We start from the raw sequence: 6,000 nt of genomic DNA, 5'->3' as shown, positions 1-6,000 counted from the left end.
TGAGTATGAGTCAGTTGGGGCATGTCTCAATGGCTCGCTAGTTTTATTGATTTTCTTAGAGGCTTGTCAGACTAGTATAGATGTTGGGAGTTGACTAATAAGTCATATTTTGTTATCTTTCTGAAATTCTTTTATTCTTGGATGATGATTACTCTGTTGAATTTGAGGGTTATTTATAGAAACCCCGTTAATTTGTGTTGAACTGAATGAAAATGGATCAAAGGGTTAGCTTGGGGCTACTCGTAGCCTCAAGCACCGTGTGACGCTTCGGGACCCATTTTCTGGGGCGTTACAGAAAGGTTTGAAGAGAACTTTGAAATATGGAATAAAAAAGTAAATGATTGCTCGCGACTACTTGAAAAAGTTAAGTCAATAGTCTAAAGAAGACAAATTATGTATCATAAAGTTAAATTTAAGGAGTTACCTTTGGAGGCAAAGGAAACTATTACTTGTGATCTTGGTGCTAAGGAGTTGAATATACAAGTCAACACGCCTACTCCCTGTGCACCAAAGTGGAAGCTAGAGTTGAAGGGACCTCCAAACCTTTCACAAGGGATCCATGGCACTCATCTGAACTCTAATAAAATTTAGAGACAAAATATTGAAAGGAGTATGGGTGTGATATGTGACAACTCTAGAGTGGAAAATAAGAGGTTTTATGGAGTGATGTGAGAGGATTATCACAACCTTATATTAGATTTAGTAACCTCTGCTTATTTTCTAGTTGTCTTGATTCTTGTGTAGGTATCCTTGAAAATAAGCCTAGTGAGGCACCTCAAGTAATGAAGAATCATGAGGCGCTAAGAAACTTCCCAAAGTAGCACATATGTTCCAATAAGTTTCAATGCAATCCTTCCAATGAGCTACAAGACAACAAAGCTAAACCTGATATTTTCTTGAAAGTAGGAGATCGTTGTGTGGATAGTAGCCAATTGAGTGTAAGTGGTGGCTTGTATATATGTGAGATTAACCCTTGTGATAATCTTTATTGCATCTTGTTTCATGATAATAATGACATTGTGCATGTGCCCAAAGACTAAGTTGGTCATATAGCTGACTAGATTGATTTTTCTAGAAATATCATTTAAGTCCACCTAGTGTTAGCACTTGTGACTTGAGTAAAAATATGTTGTCACATAATAAGGATAGTCAAATGCAAGTTAGCTATAATAGTGGTAATTATGTGCATGACTTTTTTGAGCTTGATATGCTACCAACTAGTGTTAATTGTAGTGATGACCGATTTACTTGTAAAGATGGCCTACTAATTAAGGAGTTGTGTGATGTGATAATGGAACCTCAATTTAATGATGGTAATGATATAGTTGGTTATGTAGTTAGTCATATAGAATTTTTAATTAGAGATGATGATTTATTAGGTGCTTATTCCATTTCTTATTCTTGTCATGAGGTTCTTGAGGTGGAGTATAAACTTAGGAATAATCTCTTATTCAATGATGACATGACTAATATAAATAATGAACATAGTGGTGGTTCTTAAATATTGGAAGTTTAGCCACTCTTGACGACTATTAATTCTTTGAAAATCCACTATAATATGATGACATACTTTTTTATGGAGAAATCTCTTTTTGAAAGAATATAGTATATTTATTAAAAGGGATGGTTTTCAAAAGGAATGTGAGGTATCTACAATAATTATCCTTTCATATTTATGTGTTCCCATTCTTGGTCAAGGACTTAATATTCTTGAATCAACGAGCGAACCTTCTCTTCTGAATACATTTAATGAAGTTAACTTGTGTGAAACCTTTTTATATTATTTGCTTGCGTAAGATGATACTCATGTCTATGAGTGGAATATGTTGTGTGAAGATAAGAGTGCCAATGAGGTATATGGGGGTTTGCTTAACCCATTTTCATGGAATTTCATTCCTTTTGATATGTTGCTTGTTCAAGATGACAAGCGAGTTATGACTTGGAAGAGTTCGTGGATGTTCAAGACTTCTTGTCACTTTCATAGGGTTAGAAAATTTGAAGTATTGAATGATATTCTTAAGAGCATGCTTAATATTATGAATAAAAGGAACACGACTTGTTGGGAGGATCATTAATTTTGGATTGAATTAGTTTCTAATCAACTAGTCAACACCTCTAGTGGTATTACTCTATTTGTTATCTTACCTCCCGTGGGAAGTTGTCTTGAAAGAAAGGTAATGCATACCTAAATGTCATTATTCCATCCTTGGATATTCCAACTTGTAGCGATTTGCTTGCCAGCTCTGTTGAGCAAGTTAGTACTCTTGTACATGGTAACATCTTAGATGAGGCTCATATCTTTATTTCCTTTTTATGTTACCTCTTTGCATATGATGATGTCCATTTTGGTATTGTATTTTCTTTATATAGAGGTTGGGGTTTCTTGGGTTGGTCCATTTACTTTTGTGATCAAACTATGAGTGTATTTCATATCTTTGACCCCGGTAAAGCCTTATGAGTGTTTGAACCAATGATGACACTACCTTTGTATGGTTTTATGGTGGAATAGGGAACAATTGTGTTTTAGGACCTTTGTGATTTCTTTGTTCCATGATATTTATCATAGTTGAAACCTTTGTACGTTGTATAATGCATTTCTCTTATTGAACATAAAGGATTTTTGGTTATCTTTTAAATTTGTGCCTCTTTGGTATGTTGATATTGGTGTTAGACATTGAGCTAACGCTCATACTATGAGGATTTCTTGGTTGCTTGTTCTTCATATGTTTTTGCAAGTTTTAGATTCGAGGATAAATCCTTTTAAAGATGAAGATGATGATACGAGCATGGTTAGCATAGGTAATATTAGAAGGGGATTCTATATATGGATAATAGCTTGGAGCTCGGAGGATGCTATGGAGAAACAAATACACAAGGCCATAAGCGATCAAGCTACCATTTGACAACCATAAATATAGGAGAAACATAGCCTTGTTGATATGGTATTCCTCAATGAGTAGGCTTTCTTATTATCTATTTTCTCCTTCATTCTACTCCTATATATACAACATAAAAGAGTAAAAAAAACATTGGTACAATTTTCATTCCAAGAGACACTTCTTATATTTTCGTAATCGTCCTCATAAAAAAAGTGTTACCCTATTCCACAATCTCTCTCCAACTATTTATTGAAACCAATGGATATCTATTCTCCCCAAATGAACAAACCTATAACAGAGTAGGAGCAGAAAATAGCAATTGGTAATTTTTTTTTTCTCTATTCTTTGGCTTTTTCTTCTCCTTTTCCTTTTCCATCTGAGTTTTCAATGTAATTATTTTTTTTTTGGTATAATTGTTCTAGTTATGCCATCATATTTGACTCGTGATTTTGGGTATAAGATGGGATAGCATAATACATCTTTATTTTTGGGATTTTTTTTATTTTGTAATTTATTATTTTCCTAATGTTAAGTATTTTAGATAATTGTATTGTTAATATATTTAGCTTTCTGAATACAATGTTGTTGTTCAAATTTATCTAATTGATTTACTTAATTGAAGCACTCACTGGCTAATTCTTGCACTGAATTCCTCCATCCAGGTGTAACAAAAATACTCTTTATGACCAAGTCTCGATTCTCTGAGTAAAGATATGTGAAGGAGTGCAGAATGAGGGCCTGTTGAGGTCACTCTTAAACTTCAAATGGTTCCTTGACCCTGAGGTTCTATATTCTTTTATTTATAGTTTTTGTCATTGTAAATTTGAGATTTGAAATTTGTTACTTTAAAAGTTGAGGTATTGCACGCATGTGTTAACAACTTGCTGTTATATCGTAAAACTTGTCTGTAGAGGCTCTGCGGAGATGTGGCCTAGTACAATGGCCTACACCGGTTACTCTTGAAAATTCATTTGTTCATGTAAACTTTAGATATCTATTCTTCAGTTATTTTGTGTTTACAAATATGTACTCATCACTGAAACCTTTCCAATAGGTAACTACTTCGATCAGTGAAAGTGTAAATGTATATGAAAATATTTGTTGTTATAGAAGGAAAATGAATTGATATAGAATGGAACAATAGAATAAATAGGCCTATTGAAGGTTGTTCGTGAATAATAATGCGAATGTATTGTGGAATGTTGTGAACTGTTAAGGAGAATGACAAATGTCTATTGATGGATATGGTGATGTTAAGAAATGCTGGTAGGAACATGGGATATTTTAAAGTAGAAAATAACAAATCATTTAAGAGTATCTCTTAGAAAGTAGTCATGGTCCTAGTTTTGAATGATTTAAGTAAAATAATTTCGTTGAGAAAGAAAAAAAGTAGTCATCAGAGGTTTTTCGAGCATCTCTAATAATTATTTGGAAGTGGGGTGATAGTGAGGTGTGAAGGAGAATAGCTAAATTTATTTGACGGAAGTATTGATGGTAAGAGATGCAGGAAAGAACAACAAATAATGTAAATTAGAAAATGACAAAGCTTTCATATTTGTTAAAGTTTAAAGGTGATGGTTAGAAAGTGAATGGTATACAAAGGTCAGTGTTGCAATAGAAGTAAATTAATTTAGTAAACAAAGAAAAGTAGCATATCGGAGCCGATTGAGGTTTTCTTGCGTTCTGAAGAAGAGTGTGAAAGAATAGTTGAAGAAAACCTCAAAGTAAGAGATGCTGGAAACAAGAACAAACTAATAAGCATTCAAATTAAATAATGACAAAGTATCCACAATTTAAAAAGGACAAAGCATACAAATCATATGAAATCTAAAAAATACAATTAGAAATTGGTGAAGTTCTGTGGTCTTTGGTGTGTCAGTTTTAATGAATTTGAGTAAGGAAGGGGAAGTAATATACCTGGGATGTTTGAAAGAATCTGGCATGTCATAAAGTATAGGGAGAGCATTAGAGATGTGGTTGTTCAATTTCAGTAGTTATTCAATTTCAATAGTAGAAGATGTTAATATTATGAAGAGTTGAGGAAGAAATAGAATAGGAATTTGGTCGCGCCTTTTGGTGAAGTGACGTTTTAGGTTTCTGCTATTGTCATTTTAGTTTGTCGTTATTTAAGCAAATTTCTTATATGTCTGATAAAATTAAGTTTTATTAATTACCTAAGTTCTGTTAAAAAAATAATGTTACATTGTAGTTGCACCACATAGGCAAGCACATGTCCTTTTTTTTTATGTATAACCACCTAGGTTTGTAAATTGGTATCTAAAATGAATCTATATGAACACTTTCACTGGAATGCTTGCAGGTCTAAACATTTTTGAAAAACAAAAAAAAAATAGAGAATATGCACCAATCATCCATGTGAATTATACTCACAAGGAGACAATAGTCGCCTCATCTTTTTACTTGGATGTATATTATTGAGAACATGTTTAAGGTATTTTCAATATCATTCTACTAAAATTTTCTTGGTTGTTTTTGGAATGATGAACTGGTAAGTGGCAACTCATCTTTCTTTTTATCTTGTTAAACTTTTTTCTGGATCAAATAACCTATTTATGAGTATTTGTATTGTATTCAGGTTTGTCTCAAAAAAGATATATGTATTGCATTCAGTTCAATTAAATGTATAAATCTAGCTAACTCAATTTTCTTTTCATTCAAGTCGTTTTCTTTTAATTTAAGTCATTGGCAATACTAAATTTACTTTTGAATCTAAAGCGCAAATTAATTGGAGTCTTAAAGGGATACAAAATAGGGAGATAATGTCTTTTGAATTTAGGTTCAGTATGTAAGAAGGAGCATTAGCTTCCTCTTCAGAAGAAAAAATCCAAAATCATCCTATATTTTTGGACTTTCACTTAAAATTACCCATATTCTTTGAGGTGAAGCACTAATTATTCTCTATCTTCCCAAATTTGAAACACATTAAGTCTGATAACTCAGTTTGTCTATAACTAACGAAATATCTCACATGTCTTTTACATTCATGTTCTCTGAGTATAGAACTTTTTGAAGTTGTTGTAGAAAATTAAGGCTTCATCAATCCTCAAGAATCTGGGCACATTATATATTGAAAATTGATTCGACCAAGTCCTCAACTGAA

This window comes from Capsicum annuum, chromosome 9 (assembly GCF_002878395.1).
Source record: "Capsicum annuum cultivar UCD-10X-F1 chromosome 9, UCD10Xv1.1, whole genome shotgun sequence".
In the NCBI taxonomy this organism is placed as follows: Eukaryota; Viridiplantae; Streptophyta; class Magnoliopsida; order Solanales; family Solanaceae; genus Capsicum; species Capsicum annuum.
This window is presented reverse-complemented; position numbering follows the sequence as displayed.